This window comes from Ictalurus punctatus, chromosome 14 (assembly GCF_001660625.3).
Source record: "Ictalurus punctatus breed USDA103 chromosome 14, Coco_2.0, whole genome shotgun sequence".
Lineage (NCBI taxonomy): Eukaryota > Metazoa > Chordata > Actinopteri > Siluriformes > Ictaluridae > Ictalurus > Ictalurus punctatus.
Genome location: NC_030429.2, coordinates 4,326,025 through 4,348,829, shown reverse-complemented (window position 1 = coordinate 4,348,829; position 22,805 = coordinate 4,326,025). Strand labels below are relative to the sequence as shown.

At 39.8% G+C, this 22,805-nt stretch overlaps 1 protein-coding gene across 2 annotated transcripts in view; it reads left to right on the top strand.

Moving 5' to 3' along the window:
- The first annotated feature begins 573 nt into the window (after positions 1–573).
- Positions 574–22,805, top strand: part of shisal1b (shisa like 1b) — a 42,259-nt gene continuing 20,027 nt past the window's right edge. For both annotated transcript variants that reach the window (XM_047159958.2, XM_017484858.3), the window contains exon 1: positions 574–853. The gene's annotated coding sequence lies outside the window, so the exon portion shown is untranslated. The remainder of the gene's footprint in view (positions 854–22,805) is intronic.

Genomic DNA, 22,805 nt, shown 5'->3' with positions numbered 1-22,805 from the left:
TTACATCTTAATGGAGACCAAATATCCCCAATGGAGATAGGAATGTCTGACCGTTATTAAAATCCAAAAAGAGCCAAAAAGTTTATTTTGGATTCCGAGGTTAAGGGTTAGATTTATGTAGCATAGGATTAATTATCTGCATTAACAATTATGCGAAGGGAAGTGCTGTAAGACTGTGTGTGCGTAACACCTTTGAGAAATTACTGTCTAATGGTCCGCACACACACACACACACACACACACACACACACACACACACACACACAGGCACACACTTAATCCTTACTATCCTGTACATTTTTCTCCATACTAGTGCCACAGTACCATCTTTATCCCTTCAAGTCTAGAGAAAATGTGTTGATTGGGGAAAGCAGAGTAGTCCTTTAAAGAAATACACAGTTTGCATGGAGGAGGTGGGAGACTCATGCACATGGTGGAGAGAATTTTTTTTTTTTTCGTTCAGTGCACATCCCCCTCCCACCACTTTACTCTCTCTCTCTCTCTCTCTCTCTCTCTCTCTCTCCCTCTCTCTCTCTCTCTCTCTCTCTCTCTCTCTCTCAGTGTGTTCAGTATTAGCTTTATCTGCCTCTCACTCTCTCACTCACTCACAGTCGACTCTAAAGCACTTAGACTCTGAGGACTTGGCACGTTGCTCTTTCACCTTCCTTTCTCCTGAAAGAAGCGCTCGTACCAGCCTGGGCTTCAGGAGAGCCCAGTGGTTCCAGTCCAATAAATAAATGGCACCCGAGACTGAGGAGCGACTGAGGACTAACTGACAGCGACGGAGAGAAGGAGAGAGGGAGAGACAGGAAGAGGGATTCCCCTGCGTGTGGAGTAAACACGAGAGAGGCTGGTAAGCACAGACTGCTGCTTTTAATCAAAAAAGGGAATTCTTCAGGAACAACGGGAAAGCCGTTGCTCCCTGCTGGAAGCTGGTCTGAAAAGATTTCCTACATCAGTAACTGGTGTTGAGTGTTGTTTTTAGTATGTTTCGACTTATTGTAATTAATGTATATAAGTAGTTGTACAACAAATGGGACCAGGGGAATTCAGGGAATGCAGTTTTGACCTTTTGTTTAAATGATCAAGTAAAGCTCTTGTGAGAGGAAAATAATACACATGAAGATGATATACACACAATTAACTATATATTATATAGCTATAGCTATATATTAGATATTATCTTCTATATTGTAACTATATATAACTACATTAAGTGTATATATATATATATATATATATATACACACACACACACACACACACACACACACACACACATATATATATATATATACGTATCACAAAATTAATTTCAAAACGTTACTTTGCTGCCTTTTTACTCTCTTTACTGTAAACTCTCGTTGTGTTCCTGCAGTAATCTCATTCCACAGTTTGCAGTCAGTTCAATTTGAAGAAAGATAAATTATTAGTCTTTACCATCACTGGTGCACTGTGTGCTGCTCAGTGTGCCTTCGCTGCTCGGCTAATTATGTTGGATTGACAGGCAAATCGGGGCTGGTAACTTGGAAACAGGCATGTTGAAGGTTAGAGAGCTCAGTGAAACCACACACACACACACACACACACACACACACACACACACACACACACACACACACACATACACACACACACACACACACACATGCACCCTGTATTACTGTAGCTAAGTAATACTATTCCTAACCCTAATGGAAATTTAAAAATTCTGCATTTCTTTGTTTAAAAAAAAAAAAAAGACTGAAAATGGTTTTCAATAATCATGGGGCCATCTGCTCTTCACAACTATCTAAACACACACACACACACACACACACACACACTGGCTGTATATTGTATCATTGCATGACTGCCCGTGCACTTATGATACACACATACAGTGCACTCACCTCTGGACAAAGTGTTATAGAAAGAGAAAGCATGTGCGTCTGGGTGTGTGTTGTGTTGTGTGTGTGTCAGTATGATGAAAATATCCCCACCTGTTCAGGTTGCTGATGTTTAACTTCAGACAAACCATCAATTGTTGAAGATGTGTCCCTTGTTTTCTGAAATAAATATTGTTACACGACGAGTGTTTTCATTTGGCTCCCAGGGGTGCTCCACCTAATTAATAACTGAGAGGTTTCGCTGTTAATTAACCTCAAAGCAGCCCTACTGGAAACACAGTGTTCAAACAACAACGGTGGCATCATGCATGATTTAGTTGTGGTAAAGTATTTATTGGACAGTGTCTCTGACAGTGTTGACATCAGTAGTCACTTCAGCTGCTTGGGCTGTGCGGCACTAGGATTTTGAGACGAGAAACAAAAGTGATCTCGAATTAAACAATTATAATAACAAAGGACACATCAGCAAAAACAACTGAGAGAAACACTCAAAAGGATGACTCTGCCTGTACTGATGAATACGTTCACTGTTTGTTCTGTTATCTCTTCCCCCCCCCTAATAATACAATTCACTTTTTTTAGTTAGGCACATGACAAGTACACAATGGTAAGTTGCTTCTAAAGGATTTTGGGGGTGACAAAGAGAGAGAGAGAAAGAGGGAGAGAGAGAGAGAGAGATGAACTAATGGACATCAACATGCAAATTGGCAGGAAATCCTCAGTTCTTTGTGTGTATGAGTCATTGAAGGTGTGTATGTGTGTGTGCAGCAGCACCCATTCACAGGGAGTAAAATATATATGATGAAGGTACAGTCTAATTTTATACTTCCCGAGAGAAGTATAAAAGAATCACGATGCTTATTATGTACATATATTTGAATATATAATTGAATGTGTGTGCACTTGTGTCGTGAACCTGTCCAGGGTGTCCTCCGCTTTGTGCCCTGAACCTGTCCAGGGTGTCCTCCGCTTTGTGCCCTGAACCTGTCCAGGGTGTCCTCCGCCTTGTGCCCAGAGCTCTCTGGGATAGACTCCGGTCTCTCCTGTGACTCTGTGTAGGATAATGGATGGATGGATGGACTACTATAACTTTACCAGATTGTAAATGGGACATCAGGAAACCTTCACTGAAAGGTGATACACATTAATGATATAAGATTAAGTCTGGGGGGAAAAAGAACTGAAAAAATCGGTAAAACTTCAAGGTAACTTGCAAAATAAAAAGGTAATATTCGAGGACATTTAAGCTACTTCTTCATTATTTAAAAAGAAAAGTCAAAGTAGACAAGTATTCAAGTAAAACATACTTACATACTTTCTATAGTTACAGTATTTCACTCTAAGAAAATAAAAAGGTTAAATCTCTGCTTAAGTGTTCTTTGGTTATCCATCGGGGGATTCCTTAAATGTTTTTTTTTAGTACCCTTCAACGGAGTATTTTCCAGTTGTAGGGTTCTACATAACATTTAAAGCATTTTATATGAAGTACGGGACATTTGAAGTATTTTATTAGTGTTCTGAGCAGGGTGGGGGGTGGGGAATCTGGGAAGGCGGAGAAAAAAAGCCAGCAACCAATAAAAATGAAATGCCATCTCTCTAGCAGACGGTTTCCATATCCATCGTTTGAATTGGCTCACTTCTTTGGAACGCTCCGGCAATTGCAGTTTTTCAGCCACAGCACTACGAGGCCAGTTGGACTACGAGGCTAAATTTCCAGACAAATATTCCAAAGAGGAAAGTGTGTTCTGCCCTGCTGGGTGTGATCACAGACGTGCCCTAGATGATTTCCCTTGTGCTTTCATTTCAGATGGCTGAAGAGCCTTTCTGACTGCCGTGTAATGTATTCTACTCAGAGTTCTACACAGCGTTCTCTTTGTTGCTCTGTCAGTGCTCCTGAACGTGTGGGCGGAAACCACGCATCACCTGCATCACTCACCTACATAATCTGACACTGTGAATGGTGAGGCAAAAAGAAAAGATTAGAGCTAGGCTTTAATTGATCAAATACATTTTAAGGATACTCATTCAGACTACAACTTTATAGACAACGCTTGCTTCGGATAATTGATTAAATCTCAGTCCAGAAGAGCCATGTTATTCCACAGGCCTATAATTATGGCCTTAATCATTACATACTGTGCATGCATTACAAGAATTCACAGATCATCCTGAATTATTCAGATAGCATAATGTGTAATGTTTCTGTGGAACACATGCTATTTGAAGTGCTGAGCATAATTTAATGGCTCCTCTTCAGCCTCGGTGAATGATGGACACTTATTTAAAACATCATTTTCAAAATCCTTTCATTCTTTCATTGTTCCAAGCAAATAATTTTTTGAATATCAAACCATCCACCCGTTTTCTATACCGCTTATCCTACTGGGTCGCAGGGAATCTGGAGCTTATCTCAGGGAGCATCAGGCACAAGGTGGGGGACACCCTGGACAGGGTGCCAATCCATCTCAGGGCACAATTGCATACACGTTCACACACTACGGACACTTTGGATATGCCGATCAGCCTACCATGCAGGTCTCGGGACTGGGGGAGGAAACCGGAGTACCCGGAGGAAACCCCCGCAGCACGGGGAGAACATGCAAACTCCGCACACACACACAGGGCAGTGGCACGAATCGAACCTGCAAGCCTGGAGGTGTGAGGCGAACGTGCTACCCACTAAACCACCATGCACCCTAGTTTTTGAATATTATATTTATTAATATAATTTATAAATAATATTTATATTACTGTATACCTACTTCAAATTTCATTGCTTGGACAAGACAATTTCTTTTAAACGTTTTTTAAAAGTGTTTTTGGTTTACTGTTCATGTTTAAATTTTCATGTGTCATTTATAGATGGCAATTATTTTTTGTGAACATTTCCTGCACTGATACTATGGGGTGGGAATATATTACCGTCATCCACTTATCTCTCCATTTCCTTCTAAAAGCAATATTCACGCAGAAGGACTGCATTACTGTAAACCCCCTACTGGCTTAGGAGTTATGGTAGCTTTTAGAGTCGCTAATTGTTTCCTGTCAGTAATATTGTTGCCACACTGATCTCAGTTCCGTTTATCATTGGAGGAAATCAAATGAATTGGGCAGTCAGGCAGCATGACATAATGACTCCCGGACTGATATTACATCAGATTATCAGTGTCAAAATTCAACAGTTGCGACAGTTACATTGGGGTTTAGAAACCCTGGTGTAACTGTAGCATCTCTAATCAGTCTGTTTGTGGAAGTTTATCAGACAAAATGGTAGCACATCCTTTCTGGTTATTTACATTTAGACTGCTCCTTTGGGCTATTATCTCAGATTGATGTCAAAACATTTAATTCAGTGGAATACTGAAACTGTCTTGTGACCGTTTTTATTCACAGTATCGGAAATATGGCGAAGGATTATGAAGAGTAGAGTATTAAATAAATTACACGACTAGACATCTAAAATGTATTTCTATGGAAATGACCTGATACCATAGAAGTAGTTCCTTTCATAGTGTGCAAACATATTTCAAACTAATAATACCTATGCAAAATTATAACTTCTAATGAATCTTTATTAATTAATCACATATACATTAGAACACAGTGAAATTCTTTTATTTGCATATCCCAGCATGTTTTGAAGTTGGGGTCAGAGATGATACAGCGCCCCCTGGAGCAGAAAAGGTTAAGGGTCTTGCTCAAGGGCCCAACAGTGGCAGCTTGGCAGTGCTGGGGCTTGAACCCCCGAGCTTCCAATCAGTAACCCAGAGCCTTAACCACCAAGCCTTGCTTTTATCAGTTATCAATGATGTGCATCAATATACTGACCCATTTCTGAATTTGATCAATTTTTTTCTTTATAGATTTTTTTATTGGTGGAAAAAGTAAACAATGACAGCTGTCATATTTACTACTAAAGTAAATATGACTGTATATCAATATAAGCCAACATACTATCAACATGGGCCAGGGATAAAAATCTATTTAAAAGTATATTTAAAATCTACAAAATATATAGAGCCCTCCAGAATTATTGACAGCCTTCATAAAACTCTGCAAAAATTATTGTATAAACACTATGAGATGTATGTAATTATCTTTGGTCTACTTTTTAATAATTCTGTTGTCTCTAAAACAGGGGTTTCCAATTTTATCCGCAAAGGGCCTGTGTGGGTGCAGGTTTTCATCCCAATCAAGCAGGAGCCACACCTGATTCTACCTGTTTAATCAGTCGATCCTGGCTTTCAATAGACTCAGGCGTGGCTTCTGATTGGTTAGAATGAAAATCTGCACCCACACCGACCCTTTCCGGATAAGATTGGACACTCCTGCTCATAATTATTGACACCACAACAAACTATTTTAAAATAAATTCTTGTAAAACTTTTTCATTTGCCATGTTTCCATCCAAGGTTTTTTTTTTTTGTGATAATAGGTTTAGCGCAATGAAATGTTTAGCTGATGGAAATGCAAATTATTGATAAAGTGTCGACATCATATTTTCTGTTTAACATTAGTGCATAAATTCTATGACGGTGCTTTAAATGTTGTGAAAAATACTTTGGAAACAGTTTTATTGATGCCTTTAATTATATCCTTTCCCCCTGTGAGGTTGCACACATATAAAATCCCTTTGTCATCCATTACCAAGGGAAAAACCAATGAACTTTCAACACAAATGAGACAGATGTTTGTTGACCCGCACAAATCAGGTAATCAATTTAATACATACATGAGCAGTTAAAATGTTGTTAATCACAATTAGGATCATAACAAGAGGTTTCACATGGGAATTTTCCAGGCATCGGATCCATGAGCACACTATTCCCCCCACACAGTGACATTGCAGGAGAGAAAAACAAGACCAATGATGGCTGTTTTAGAATTGCACAGTTTAGTTGATTCTAGTGGTTGTCAAATAACAACAAGCTATTTGGACACATTGTAAGAAAGAAGCTCTTCCTGAGGGATTCTATCTCACAAACCCTCTATTGAACACAAGCTACATTGGACTTACATTTGGCATCAGATGAGACCAAAATCAAACTTTTTGTTCATGCACAGCATTAGCATGTTTGGTGAAATAATAGAACTGCATACAAAGAAAAGCACGCTGTAATATATGGAGGTGGATCAGTAATGCTAAGAGCTATTTTTTTTGTCTGGTGGTTCAGGAGGTCTTGTGATTGATGGATAGTTCATCCCAAAATCTGATTGCCTCTGGGGGTCACCAAATGAGGAAAGGAATATGCATGGTTAAAAAAATACCAATACACAATACATTTCCAACAGAGAGAATAAACCGAGTCTGAAATCTCAGTCAAACATTTCATAAACCATTAACATCAAACGTTCTTTCAAAATGCTTCATTAAAAAAAAAGCACAATGCATGTTAAGAATGCTTTGTACTTATAAAATCTAACACAGCCTTAAATTAGATTTTATGTAGCCAATTTTAAATGCATGATATGATAAGAACAAAACAGAAGAAGGTTAAAACACCCTTGTCATGGAAAACCAAATTCATCTAGCTTTTTTTTTTTTTTTTTTTTTAATTATTATTATTTTTTAAATAACATGTTGATGTTTTGTGAAAACGCTGTAATAGTTTCTTTCACCTCCATACAGGTCATATATGGAAACTGATCTGCGAAAAAAGTTCTTAAAATGTTGCGGCTGATATTAACATATCACTGCTATTAAGTCCATTGCAGTTTAGAACCATTTACACTGAAGTGAAGGTTTAATTTTAGACTTAATAGAATCAGCGGCTTAGAAATACAGTAGAAATTCAGTATCATATGTTGGTAATTGTTTTCTTATTTCACATACTTCAAACTGTTCTATTCTTCTATCAAGATAATCATGTCTGTGGTACGCAGTTAATTTTTTGCTCTTTTTTGCATCTATAAAACAGGTTATAATAGATAAATAAATATGTTTTCTCACAAAATTGCACAAAATATAAACAAAATATTCATCCCCAAATATCTTTTGAAATTACAGGAAACCCCTGTTGAAAATTATGTTCCAAGCTAAACTGTAATAAAGAACTGTATGTATTTTGTATAAATCATGATTTGAGTATAAAGGACCAAAAGAGCCATTCAATGACGTAACTGTATCTATCACACAAAGTTGCACCACATGATTTTTGGTTGCACCACGTGTTATTTTCAAGTTCACTCAAATTTAACAGGCACTAACATAGAATTGACCACTTCATTCCACCAAAGTACATTATAAAATATATAATAAAAATATAGATGTCATTTAATTTTCACTGATTTCTTGATGTCATATAAGTGGTGGATGTAAGTACAGAGAGCCCTTACTGGACACAGTAGGTGCAATTTCTCTTGTTCTGGTGTGAGGAACGGAGGAGGGCAGAAAGCCTACAACACTACTGGCTGGGCAGCAGATGTAGGCACTTTAGGAATATAATCTGGCCTAGGATATAGGAAGGCCTTGGCTAATCCAGGGGTAAAGTCAAAGCAGGAAGGGCCAACAGAAAGAGCTTGTAGATCTCCTACTCACTTGAGAGATGTCAGGGCCAGCAGAAGAGCTACCTTTAGTGTCAAAAGCTTCTCAGAGGCTGACTCTAAGGGCTCAAATGGGGCACCTGACAGACCTTTCAGGACCACAGAAAGGTCCCAGGAAGGTATGCGTGATCTGCAGATGGGCTTCAACCGTCTGCCACAATAGACCTCGAAGTTAAAGGATGTTGCCCCACAGAGGCTCCATCAATAGGGGTGTGGCTGGCCAAAATGGCGGCCACTTAGACCCTGATTGTAGAAGGAGCCAACCCTGACAAGCACTGACAAGAACTTTCCCTCTGCCCAGAGAAGAATTAGTTGCAGCTGCCTGAATAGGGGGCATGAACGTAAACCTCCCTGGTGGTTGATATATGAGACCAACGCTGTGTTGTCTGTCACAACTAACACATGGTGACCTCTTAAGGAAGAAAGAATTTCAGTGCTAGAAACATGGTCCGCATCTCTAGGTGATTTATATGCCACTCCAGATAAGGGCTGTTCCAAAGACCGCGAGCTTCAAAGCCATCTAAGACTGCTTAGGCATCTGTCATTACCGTCTTGCGATAAGGAGATGCCCCTAGAGTGTGACCCAAGGCTAGAAACCGGGGACACCTCCAAATTCTCAGAACACGTAGGCATTGCCATGTGACACTGATTAATCTCAGGGATTTTGTCCTCGGATGAAACCCTGACTTTTCAGCCACCACTAAAATGGTCTCAATATGCCCAGTGGTATGATGTTGGCCGCTGCTGCCATAAGCCCCAACAGTCTTTCATAGAGACTGGAGGGGATGCGCAGACCCAGATTTATCTTGCTTAATGTTGATAGGTTTGACCCAACATGTGCTGGGGATAGAAACGCCCTCATCATAATAGAATCCCATATAACCCCTATAAAAGTTGTCCTCTGCACTGGAGAAAGCATACTTTTCTTGAGCTTCAACCTGAGCCCCAAGCTCCTCATGTGGGCAAGAACAACATCTCGAATGCTGATGCTCCAGTTCCCTGGATCGTGCTAGAATTAAGCAGTCATCCAGGTAGTTTAGTACACAGATGCCCTGAAGTCACAAGGGAGCCAGAGCAGCATCCATGTACTTTGTGAAGGTGCGATGGGATAAAGCTAGCCCGAAGGGAAGAACTTGATATTGGCGTGTGTTGCCACCAAATGCGAACCTCAGGAATTTTCTGTGACTGGGTAATATTTCTATGTGGAAATATGAGTCTTGTAGATCTATCGTCAAAAATCAGTCCTCAAACTAAATCTGTGGAAAGATAAGTTTGAGCATCAGCATCTTGAACCTGAAAGGTCTGAAGAGTACGGTTCAGATTATGCAGATCTAAAATTGGCCACATTCTCCCATCTTTTTTGCAGACCGGCTGTAAAAACCTCTGTCCCTCAGGGAATGGGGTACATGTTCAATGGCCCCTTTGTCAAAGAGGAATCGTACTTCCTGCGCTAATGTCTGGCTCTGAACTGGGCCCAGTAACCATTTTCTACGGTAGACAGAACCCATGGAGACACATTTGGCAGTGGTTTCCTTACTGCCAGATGGTCTTTTAGTGACATTAACTTTTCCACATTGGGAGGAAAACATCAGATTTGCATTGCCCTGTGACAGCTCTCTGACCAGACAAGACTGAAAACTTGGGACAGCCTTGGCTAGGGGAGGCCCTACAGTAATACTGGGGTCTATCTGCCCTAACAACCTCACGTCCCCTGATACATCCCTCTGTGGCCTATCAGGCCCACTCCTTCTTTGTCTGCTTGGCCTTAAGGAACATTCTTAGATCAGGCCTATTAGCACGCTGCAATTGTTGCTGACTGGTCCCCCTGGCTCTCCGTGGGGGGAGGTGGGCCGCCACACTCACATTTTGTACCTCCCTTGCACTAGCGCTGGCCTGGGCTCCACTCAAGGATACCTGGTTGAACTCGGCATGATGGGGAAGGAACTGGCTGAATGCCGCAGTTTGCTGTTTTGCTTTGTCAAACCTGTCGGGCAGGGGCATCCAGCAAGGAGATGGGGTATCTTTGTACCCCCTCCCTGAGAGGTTGAGCCATAGGTGCCTCTCCACAACAACAAACTACCCATTGAATGGGTGGCTTGGCTCAACACTGCCATTGTATGGAGTGACCCACAAGCGAGAGGCCTTGTCACATAGGCCTTGTTGCATAGGCCTTGCCAGATCCGTGAGGCTCTGAAACCCAACTCCCTTCTGCTGAGAAGTGCCGTGAGCGAAGCTGTCTAATTTTAAGGAGTTCACAGCATGCACAGTCAGACCCCTCGAGGGCTGCCCTGGCGTGCTCCATCCCTAAACACTTCACACAGAAAGCACTTTTGCGAGTGTTACACAAATGACCGACATGTAGTCTCGCTGAAGATAATAAGGCTGACGGCGCGGTTCACAGGTACCGTTTTTATTTTTCGCAACACGCATAATTGCCACGTCAGCTGATCACTGCAGGCCTATAAATAGGCATGATGTTACACACACTTCAGATACCGGTCATGCACGAGGGCGCTTCCCACAGTTTGGAGCTTATGCAACGTTGAGTTCTCTTTGAAAGGGATCAGGTGTGGCTTCTACTGGGTTGGAATGAAAGCCTGCAGCCACACATTATATAAACACATTTATAGTAGTGAAGTGATATTTATAGTAGTGAAGTGATATTTTATTTACTGTTGATGGTGTGAGCGGGTTGAGGAGACCTTCCTGTCTTTCTGAATAGGAATTCTAAGTTGATCGGGGCATTTTCTTTTCTTTTTCCTAATCAGAAGTCAGAAATTCTGAGTTACAAGCTTTAATTAAAATGCAGCATGAGCCTCTGACACTTTTTATAATAGTAAAAGTGAAACTGTCACATGAAATAGCATTCTTCAGATATCATACCGCTCTCCATCTTTGAAGCTATAAGGAGCCATGGACAGGAAAAATAACAAAATACATGTAGTATCCAATTAGGAAGAGAAGGCTTGCCATATTATAACCCGTAGGAAATTGTGATGTTCCTCAAGTGCATGATTGTCGATTTTTTTTACTTTCTTCAGTGGTAGACTGCGGAGGAAATTGGTTAAATATTTATACCGCATACACACAGTCAAGGACAGTAAAGAAATAAGAACAAACCTGATCAGCACTCTTAAATACATTGTGAGAATAAAATATTTATTCCAACCTCACTTTCAGTATGCATTATGCACCTTGTTCTGGAATGAATATTGCTAAAGGTACTAAAGGAAACACTCTGCTTAACGTGACTTGTTTAGCAATCAGCTAATCAAGTTTAGACTTGATTGGCTGTGAAAGTAGCACTTATGCTGTAGGATGATATTTTCATATGTTGTTTCTCTTTCAACATATTTGAAAGCACAGGAACACAAACTGCAGAAGGAAAAATTTGTTTGCGAAACATTAACTGAGTGTTGGGACCAAGCCTTGATCTTTAGAGTGCTGTAAGGGAGAAATTGTAGCCCTTGGGAGTCTGTGCTGCTTGTGTGGCTTTAATTCAGTTATCCACTGTAATTATTTTGTCTGCCAGATGTTAGTTGTCCATAGGGAACCATCATTTATTTTTTATAATATTTGAAAAACTCTAAAATGCTCAGAGTTGGTGATTTAGTATGTATATACTACTCTGTATGTTTTTTTTTTTTTTTAATTGTTCGAAGAGTTTGCAGCATATTTGTTACTTGTACTTTCTATACATTTCCTGTAAACTCAGGTTTGTTAAAATTTATCACAGAATCTCAGTTTGACTGGAACGTTTCATCAGATATAGCTGAAATAAAGAACAGAATTTGGTTCTCAGTTTCTGTTCTCGGTATTCACTTTAGAAAACAGCAGGTGGAATTATAGTACTGGCGCTTATTCAGTTTGATCGTTTGATGTGCTAAACCATGCTGTATAAAGTATGACTTCTATAGTCATGTAAAGGAATATAAGAGGACTACTCTAATTGCTACAACAAATTGAAATCAGCTCTTTCAAATGTTACCAATCCTAAGCAAACACAATATAAGCATTTGTTTTTGCAAAATTTCAGAAGTGGCTTTGACACTGGATAGAATTTGTGATGATCAATGAACTGTTTTTGCTTCAAAAAGCCAGTCCAAGAACCACACTTTCTTTCTTTCTCGATTAAAGTATAGATTAAGGTTATGAGATGAAAATGGAGAACATCCACTATGTTGTGTTTTGTTGTGTTGTGTGATATTAATTGGATCCATCCTGTATCAACCTGTGCCAGAGGTGACCTTTAATCCAGAAATGATGGCGTATTAGAAAAAGCAATTTCTTTAGGGTTATTTTAGGCACTAATGTTACTCATATGCTCTCCACTTGAGTGTTATTTGTTGAACAGGGAATGCCAATGAAAAATTTAAATATAAGTCATACACACCTCAGCAGCAGAGCAGCTTGACTCGGTCCATTTCAAAGTTCAACTGGGAGTTCCAAATCTGGTCTGATGTTTTGTTAGTATGCAAGGCAGCATTGGACTTGCCAATTTCAGCATCTCACCAAATTCAGAGAAAGACAGATACTGAAGGACAGCAAATAATATGCTGTTATGCTGTTAGGTTATACTCAGCTGATTTGTACAGAATAAGAATAGATGTATGTTTGAACTGAAGGATTTCCGTGATAAGACTGACAGAAAAGAGAAAGCTGTTCGTCAACATGTTATATTATCCGTCAATCGGATTCCTTCATTAGGGAGATGAGATTTAACAGACAACAGAGCACAAAACCTCAGCAGAAGCTTGTAATCAAATCATTTGCCTCCAGTCACTCTCCCTGTAACTTACCTCATTTGGATCCTGCTGTGTGTTGGCCCCATACGTTCTCCCTGAAGCCTGCATAGCAATGAATATCATTAAGCTTCTTTACCACACCTATCAAACCCTGTTGCTGCTTGCTACCAAAATAATATTTTGTAAAAAAAATCATCTAAACTCGAAGCTAATCATCCAATTTAAAAAATTCATTTACTGATAATGCACTACTGTTGATTAAAAAGACAACCTAGTTTCCCCATGCCAAAATGACACCATGGATTGAGTCCTAAGCTAAATTAAAATTGTTACAGCCATCATACATTTGTAAAGACGATGGTTGATTGGTTACCTCAGACAAAATTAATGTTTTATACCCCCATTATCCATAGAGAACTTGCATTACATGCTGAAAAAACAACTTGGCAGTGCGATACGAGAATAAAATGCAGGTACATGCATCTCTCATATAAGCCATCAGTATCTTCTCTCTGGGTTCCTACCATGAAGCTGGAAATGGGGTCACTGTATAAATCTGATAATGCTTGACGTCTTGAAATGTAGTATTCATTTGATTCATTTAAAAGTACTCTCTCTATGACAGGAGTGTGGTGCCGTGCACATAGAATATTAATCATACAAATTGAGCACGTGCACTTTTTGGAGGATGAGTAATATTTAAAGCTTATGCCAGAGGGAGATTTGATAACCCAAAGTGCCAGCAACACAAGCTCATAATGAGATCTAGTCAGAAAAGAAACAGAGAAAATGCATCATAATATAACATTCAATAGCATATTAAATGTTTGAGAAATGTTTGATTTATAATCTGTAAACACTGCAGCTAGATTAGGGTAACGCTTTTATCCAAATTACTGACACGTTCGGATTTCCTGCTCACTTCTCAAGTGTTGAATGTAAAGACAAATCATTATTATTTAAGAATTTAAGAAACTGATTATGTACAATCCTGTGGGGTTAAAATACTCATATTCATAGTAAAACTCTAAACCTTATTCACAATTCTAAAAAAGTTGTACTTAAAGTCCACTTGAGACTTTCTTTAGGTAACATGGACTAGAGCGAGGTTCACCCACATAGAAATGTGCATGGTTCCACTGTGGGTGTTTTTTCTCAGGGTGCTTAAATTCTAATACACAGACAGACTTACAGTTAGTTTTAAGCACAATTCTACAACAACTTAATCATAAACTATATAAAACATGGATGGATCAGATTCAAACTCCAACATTTATACCTCTAGCTTAATTACTAACTAATATGCTGCTGATCACGTTCAGGATAATGTTACATGTTTTGAACTCTGAGGTTTAATTTTTGCTTCCCATAATATTTGACTTACAAATAGGAAAAAAGTATTGAACACGCTAATGAAAAGCAGTTCTCCAAGGCAAGGTAAGACAAGGAACCAGCTGAAATCCGTAAGTAATTAAGGGGGAAATAAGTATTGGGTTATGCATGATTAACATTATACTTATAATGATAATTTTCAAGCTAGCAACACAGGTACAGACTAGACACAACTGTCTAGTAAAATCTGAAATACTGTTTTAATTTTACAATGATACATTTTCATATACAGTGGGGGAAGTATCGGACGCATCAACATTTTTTTCAGTAAATATATTTCCAATGAGGCTATTCACATTTTCACCAGACATCAGTATTAACTCAAGAAATCCATTAATATAAAGAATTCACAACATTAAAGTTCATAAATAAAGTTATGTGTAATAAAGTGGAACGACACGGGAAAAAAGTATTGAACACACTAATTGAAATTTAATACTTAGTGGAGAAGCCTTTGTTTGTAATAACGGCTTCAAGACGCTTCCTGTATGAATAAATGAATGGGTCGCAGTATTCAGGTGTGATTTTGGTCCGTTCTTCTATACATACTGTCTTTAAATCTTGTCCAATTGAATTCGAGTCAGGTGATTGACCGGGCCATTCTAACACCTTGATTTTTTTTCTCTGAAACCAATTGAGAGTTATCTTTGCTGTATGCTTTGGATCATTGTCCTGCTGGAAGTCCACCCACGTCTCATCTTCATCATCCTGGTGGATGGCAGCAGATTCTTCTAAAGAATCTCCCGGTAAAGGGCTCCATTCATCGTTCCTTCAATTATATGAAGTCTGCCAGTACCATGTTTCTTTAGTAATGGAGTCTTGTGGGGTGAGCGTGAGCAGTGGAGTGCATTGTCTATTGTTTTTTCTGTGACGATGTCACCTGCTGCCTCCAAGTGTTTCTGGAGCTCTTTCCGAGTGGTCCTTGGCTCTTGGGCTACTCTTCTGACTATTCTTCTGACTCCTTGGTCAGAAATCTTGCGAGGAGCTCCTGTACGTTTCCGGTTGATGAAGGAGTGATGTTGCTTCCACTTGTGTGTAATAGCCTCAATGGTGCTTACTGGAGGATTCAGAAGTTTTGAAATACGTCTGTATCTGATTCCATCAATATGCTTTCCAACAATCAAGTTCCGAAGTTCTCTTTGCTTTTACCCATCATGAGATGTTTCTTGTGTGACACCTTGGTAACGAAAAACCTTTTTACAGACCATCAATTTACTAACCCAGCTGACATTAATTTGCACAATTACGAGGTATAATTTACTTACGGATTTCAGCTGGTTCATTGCCTTACCTTGCCTTGGGGAACTGCTTTTAATTAGCATGTTCAATAGTTTTTTCCTGTGTCATTCCACTTTATTACACATTTATAGTCTTTAATGTTGTGAATTCTTTATATTTCCGGATATCTTGAGTTAATACTGATGTCTGGTGAAAATGTCATGTGAACAGCCTCATTGGAAATATATTTACTGAAAAAAATGCTGATGCGCCCAATACTTATTTCCCCCACTGTACATTTTAGTCTAGTTCTTCAATATAAATATTTGATATGCCCTCTATTTAACCACATACAAGTATACTAGCTAGCCATGTTATCATCTAGACTTTTCTTTAAGTTTGTAAGTTTCTAACAGAAGAACTGGCAATGTTCCTCAAAGGAAATAGTAATGTAATCTAATTCAAAGACATTATTCAGCTTGAACAGATAATATGTTTTAAATAAATATAGAGACTTTAAATTTTTCTGACAGCTTGCTAGAAAGGTCATTTATTTGAGACTAGATCCCACATGAAGCAAAAAATGGTGATGCATGTGCGCTCTTTACTAGCTGTCTGGTCATGGTCAAGCTGGTTTAAATTAGGCTAATAGCTTATATTTATATGATTATATTATATGTTTATATATTGGGAAATAATGGGGGGCATGGTGGCTTAGTTAGCACATTTGCCACACATCTCCAGGGTTGGGGGTTAAAATCTTGCCTGTGTGCATGGACTTTGCATGGGTTGACACCCCATCTAGGGTGTCCCCCCACCTTGAGCCCTGAGTTCTCTGGGATAGGCTCCTGGATCTCCACGACCCTGTGTAGCATAAGCTGTACAAAAAAACAGATGGATGAATCTTGGGAAATAAAACCAACTAGAAGTGGCATGTACAAACAAACAAAAAACTTGAATAGGAGACATGTTGTTTTGCAATTTTTATTATTTTTTTAATTTGGTCTGCCAAATAGGCTGATAGGCTACTAGGCTCCAGGTTCCCCCGTGACCCTGAAGAAGGATAAGCGGTATTGAAGATGGATGGATGGATGGATGGATGGATGGTCTGCCTTCAGTGGTTTGCCCTGTCTAAACACTGCCTTATTTGGGTCTTAAATAAAACCACATTTCTAGCATATTTCTGTACAAAACTGAAATTCACAAACAAAATATGCATTTAATTACAGAGATATGCTCCATATCACCCACACAGACCATGCACTGCACACAGGGCAGCATATCTCTGCTGAGTTCTCCAAAAATTAATCATTTAATTAATTCTAAAAATATCAAATTGTATTGCCTTATGCATGTTTTTGTAAATGAGAATGCTCCATCTTTATTAAAAGAAATCCTTCCTGGAAAATGATGTGGACATTATAATGAAATGCCACTTAAGTAACACCACCGCATCCCAGCTTCGCAGTAGATTCTGATAGGATGTCCAGTGACCTTTTATGATCTTTCTGGAATGTAACAAACTGAGTAAATGAGTAAATTTAGTATATCTGATCAAATAATATTAGCTAGCTACAGTTGAAAATACATACAACAATTCCCTGATTTGGGAAAGACATCGCTGTTTTGAAAGAGAGTTAGTTAGCTTTCTATCTAACAGTCAAATTAGATAGAAAACTTTCCAAAAGGTTCTTAGGGCATCTGGTAAAGACCCATTAAAAAAGTTGAAGCAAGTAGCTGAGGATCTACATACAGTATGTAGGTTCAGGTGTTGCATAAAGTTATGCTATACAAATTGCTATTTGTTTTTATATTTTGTGAATGAAAATGACTTCTATTTTGTCTTATTGAGAACACATCTATTTCTGCCCTCACTGTTAAGCCAACTGCCCTTGACACCAACTACCTAACCTGACATCAGAGCTAGTCTCATAATGCTGGCATCAGTTTTGCAAAGTCTGACCCGTTTGTAGCTGCTAGTGTAAGTACGCATTGGTCCAGTTATTATGGAGGGACAATGTAAAGACAGGCAGGAAGAAAGGAAGTAAAGGACATAAAGACAGGAAGAGTTGCGGTAGGTAGGATTGCCGCCTCGCAGCTCCAGATCCTGAGTTACTGTCTGTGTGGAGTTTCAAATGTTCTCCCTGCGTCCATCTGGGTTTTTTCCAGGTTCTTTGTTTTCCTTTCACCTCCCAAAAATACTTCAGTAGGTGGACTGGCTACTCAAAGTTGCCCCTAGGTGTAAATTTTTGTCCAAATGTATGCATGGTGTCCTAAGGTGTACTGGAGTCTCATCCAGGGTGTATTATCACATCACACCCAGTGTTCTGGATTCTGAATGAATGAATGAATGAATGAATGAATGAATGAATAAAAATGGACACCTTGAAAAAAACTTGATGGATGCATAGGAGAAGCTACCATGGACTATTAACTGAACCAACTTTGTTTAGCACCAAATAGATAATTCTGGAGTAAAGCCTATCTGCCAACAAACATATTGCCTTTCACTCATTTGTATGATTTCTAGGGAATGTTGTCTATTGTATATGAAATGAGACAAACAATTGTACCTTGCAGTCACAATCGGGCCTAACATGGGTGATGGTATTGGATCTGTTTCAGCCTGCTACTTTTAACGTTTCATACTTGCTGTCTATTGTCTATAATGCATCTCTTAACATGATGTTAACAATGTAACTTGACCTTGGGTGACGTGAAGAGCGCTTAAAAAAAGTATTATTAACAGTACAGAGCTAGTCAAATAAGGAATAACACATGACAGACCATGCTTTTATACAAAAATAATACATGCTGAAGCCTGGAGTGTGTCTGGAGTTCTGCTGTTATTCCGTGTATACCACAGTGATTTACCATGCAACAAAATTACAATGTTTAATTTATTAATGAATGACACTTTTTTTTTACATTTAATGTTGTTAATTAATTTAATCCATGACAAAACAAGTTAGTCCCTGTTTTCACTTATGTTATAGCTTTGATAAACAGTCATTCCATCACTGGCCTGCCTCTCTCTATCTCTCACTCTTTCTCTCTCTTTCTCTCTCTCTCTCATTAAGGCAGCCTGACATTTTACAGAGATACCAGAAAAGCTCCTCTTTCCTGAAGTCTTTCCAATGCTAAATAATGTTAAATAAGCCCATTTCTTATTAGTCTTAGATTATGTGGAGTGTCTGCTGTATGAGTCCCTGTGTATGAGCTGTTAATATAGAAAAAATTAATATTAATCATTCGTGCTATCAAACTTGTGTTTTTCAAAATTATTTTCAAAAATTATTTTCAGAAGCATGTAGCTAAAGTGTTTATAATGCACTTTGTTGTCTTGCCACTGAAGTAATTAAGGAAGTATACAGCCAAGACCACAAGTAAACAGTGTATTACTGAGAGAATGTTCTACAGGGCCTGGTTACCATGGTGATAATTAAGGGAACACAGAACTGAGGCTGATAGCAGACCAAAAAGAAAAGAAAAGAAAAAAGAAGGAAGTAGTAATCCAATTAAAATCATACATGCAATAGAAATAGGAAGTGTGAAAGGATACTAATTCACAATATTTTGCAGAACCTATACTGCAGTGGATATAAAAACAGAAAAATTGAACTAACGGGGTACAGATAAGTGGACTGGAGAAGGTAACACACTGGCTAGTAAGTAAACAAAGCAGGACATTAACCCTAGCCTGTTTACAGTTCTATTATAGTTATATAATCTGCTCAGATCACTGTAAGCATAATATATATGTAAGAATCTACATATGTAACTAAAAAAAAAAAAAAAACATATATAACTAGCACTGCAAGAGCACTGTTTTGCTAATTATAAAATTCCATTCTTAACTTTTTTTTTTAAATATTGGATTTATGAAAGTGCTGAAGGATAAGGTAGAAAGAAAAATGGGTTCCCTTTTAAAGGGAATGAGATGTTGTGTGAGCTTCATGCTGTAGGAAGTGCCCTTGTGTGTGACCATTATCTGAAGTCTGTGTGAAATCTTGCCTATTTATAGGCCTGCTGTGGTCAAGTGACATGGCATTTCGCACGTCATGTGATTATAAAACGGCACCTGTAAACCACGTCATCAGCCTTATTATCTTCAGCGAAAGACCGCATGTCAGTTGTTTGTGTGAACGCCCCTAAAAACTCTTCACTTCCTCTCTTTTTTTCAGAAAAGAATAAATATACAGTGCATCCGGGAAGTATTCACAGCGCTTCACTTTTCCCACATTTTGTTATGTTACAGCCTTATTCTAAAATGGATTAAATTCATTATTTTCCTCAAAATTCTACAAACAATACCGCATAATGACAACATGAAAGAAGTTTGTTTAAAATCTTTGCAAATTTATTAAAAATAAAAAACAAAAAAAGTACATGTACATAAGTATTCACAGCCTTTGCTCAATACTTTGTTGAAGCACCTTTGGCACCAATTACAGCCTCAAGTCTTTTTGAGTATGATGCTACAAGCTTGGCACACCTATTATTGGGCAGTTTCTCCCATTCTTCTTTGCAGGACCTCTCAAGCTCCTTCAGGTTGGATGGGGAGCGTGTCCTATTGGAAGATGAACCTTCGCCGCAGTCTGAGGTCCAGAGTGCGCTAGAGCAGGTTTTCATAAAGGATGTCTCTGTACATTGCTGCATTCATCTTTTCCTCGATCCTGACTAGTCTCCCAGTTCCTGCCGCTGAAAAACATCCCCACAGCATGTAGCTGCCACCACCATGCTTCACTGTAGGGATGGTATTGGCCAGGTGATGAGTGGTGCCTGGTTTCCTCCAGACGTAACGCTTGTCATTCAGGCCAAAGAGTTCAATCTTTGTTCGATCTTTGGTCTGAGAGTCCTTCAGGTGCCTTTTGGCAAACTACAGACAGGCTGTCATGTGCCTTTTACTGAGGAGTGGCTTCCATCTGGCCACTCTACCATTCAGGCTTGATTGGTGGAGTGCTGCAGAGATGGTTGTTCTTCTGGAAGGTTCTCTTCTCTCCACAGAGACACGCTGGAGCTCTGTCAGAGTGACCATCGGGTTTTTGGTCACCTCCCTGACTAAGGCCCTTCTCCCCGATCGCTCAGTTTGGCCTGACAGCCAGCTCTAGCAAGAGTCCTGCTGGTTCCAGACTTCTTCCATTTATGGATAATGGAGGCCACTGTGGTGGAGCAGGCAGACCTGCTGAATGAGCTTAACAGTGGAGAGGGAGTTTGACCCGAGACAATGGGGAGCTTCACCGCACCAAGGATTTGTCTCTTCGATCATGGCTGAGAGGCACCTATGACTCAATCTCTCAGGAATGGGGGATAAGGACTCACTTCTGGATGTCCTTGTTGAGCATTCTGGTCTGTACAGTGGCATGGTTAATGCCTTTGCTGACAGGTTTCGTGAGGTGAAACAGCAAACGGTGGCTTCAGTCATTTCCTTCCCCATTGGGTTGAGGGGCTAGCACTAACTCGAGGGAGGCACAGAAAATGAGTGTGGTGGCCACAGTCACAGCTTCCTAATAGGCCAGATCTATGATGAGGGTGTATCTATCCCCAACATGCGTAAGGTCAATCTTATCAACATTGAGCAAGATAAAGCTGGGTCTGGGCATCCGCTCCAGTCTCTACGAGAGACTGTTGGGGTTTATGACAGCAGCAGCCAACGTTGTACCAGTGGGCCTATTGCACATGAGGCTGAGGCTGAGGCTCATCTGCAGACCACGCATACCTTCCTGGGACCTTTCTGTGGTCCTGGAGGTCTGTCAGGTGTCTCATTTGAGCCCCTATAGTCAGCTTCAGAGAAGCTTCTGACTCTGAAGGTAGTTCTTCTGCTGGCCCTGACATCTCTCAAGCAAGTAGGAGATCTACAAGTGCTCTCTGTTGCCCTTTCCTGCCTTGACTTTGTCTGGGATTAGCCAAGGCTTTCCTATATCCTAGGCTGGATTATATTCCTAAAATGCTTATGTCCTCTGTTCCTCACACCTGAACAAGAGAAATTGCACCTACTGTGTCCAGTAAGGGCTCTCTGTACTTATGTCCACCACTCGGGCCAATGACGTAAGTCAGAGCAGTTGCTGGTCTGCTTTGGTGGCGACAGTAAAGGTGATGCTGTGTCAAAAGAGCACATCTCCAACTGGATAGTGGAGACAATCTCTATGACTTAATGAGGCACACGGTCTCTCAGCATATGGGCTCATTCCACGAGTGGGGTCACCTAATCAAAGGCTGTACCATTACAGGATGTGTGTGCTGTGGCGGTGTGGTCTATCCCGCACACATTTGTTCAATTTTACAGTTTGGACATTGACCACGGTAGGCCTATAAATAGGCATGATTTCACACAGATGTCAGATACCGGTCACGCGTGAGGGAGCTTCCCACAGCAGTAAGCTCACACAATGTTTCGTTCCCTTCGCTGGGAACAAGGTAACCCAGAATTTTTCCTGCATGATTTCTATGGTAAAAACAAATACAACAGCAATTTAGCCCTAAACAATTTCTCTGCCCAGTTAAAGGTATATAAGCATATAAAAACATTAGATGTTAATTGGTTAGCAATTAGAATGACATACCAAGGCTGACCACAAGTGGAAGCTAACTTTGTTTTTGTGTCCCCTTTGTTGGACCAGTGAATACCCAGTGTGGGGATCTAACTGGATAATTTGCTCCAATACAGTCCAAGGTAACAGCCTGTGAATATGAAAGACTAGGGGGGAAAGAAACCTTCCATTTTTGTGCTCACAAATGGAATAACATAGCTTACCAGTATTTTTTTCACCTGGGTAATTGACTACTTACTACTGACTACTGGTGCAGTGGTGGCTTAGCGGTTCAGGCTCTGGTCAGGATTGGAAGATCACGGGTTCAAGGGGGTCGGGGGTTCAAGCCCCAGTACCATTGGGCCCTTGAGCAAGGCCCTTAACCCTCTCTGCTCCAGGGGCGCTGTAGCATGGCTGACTCTGCGCTCTGACCCCAGACAGGCTGGGGTATGCGAAGAAAACAATTTCAATGTGCTCTACTATGTAAA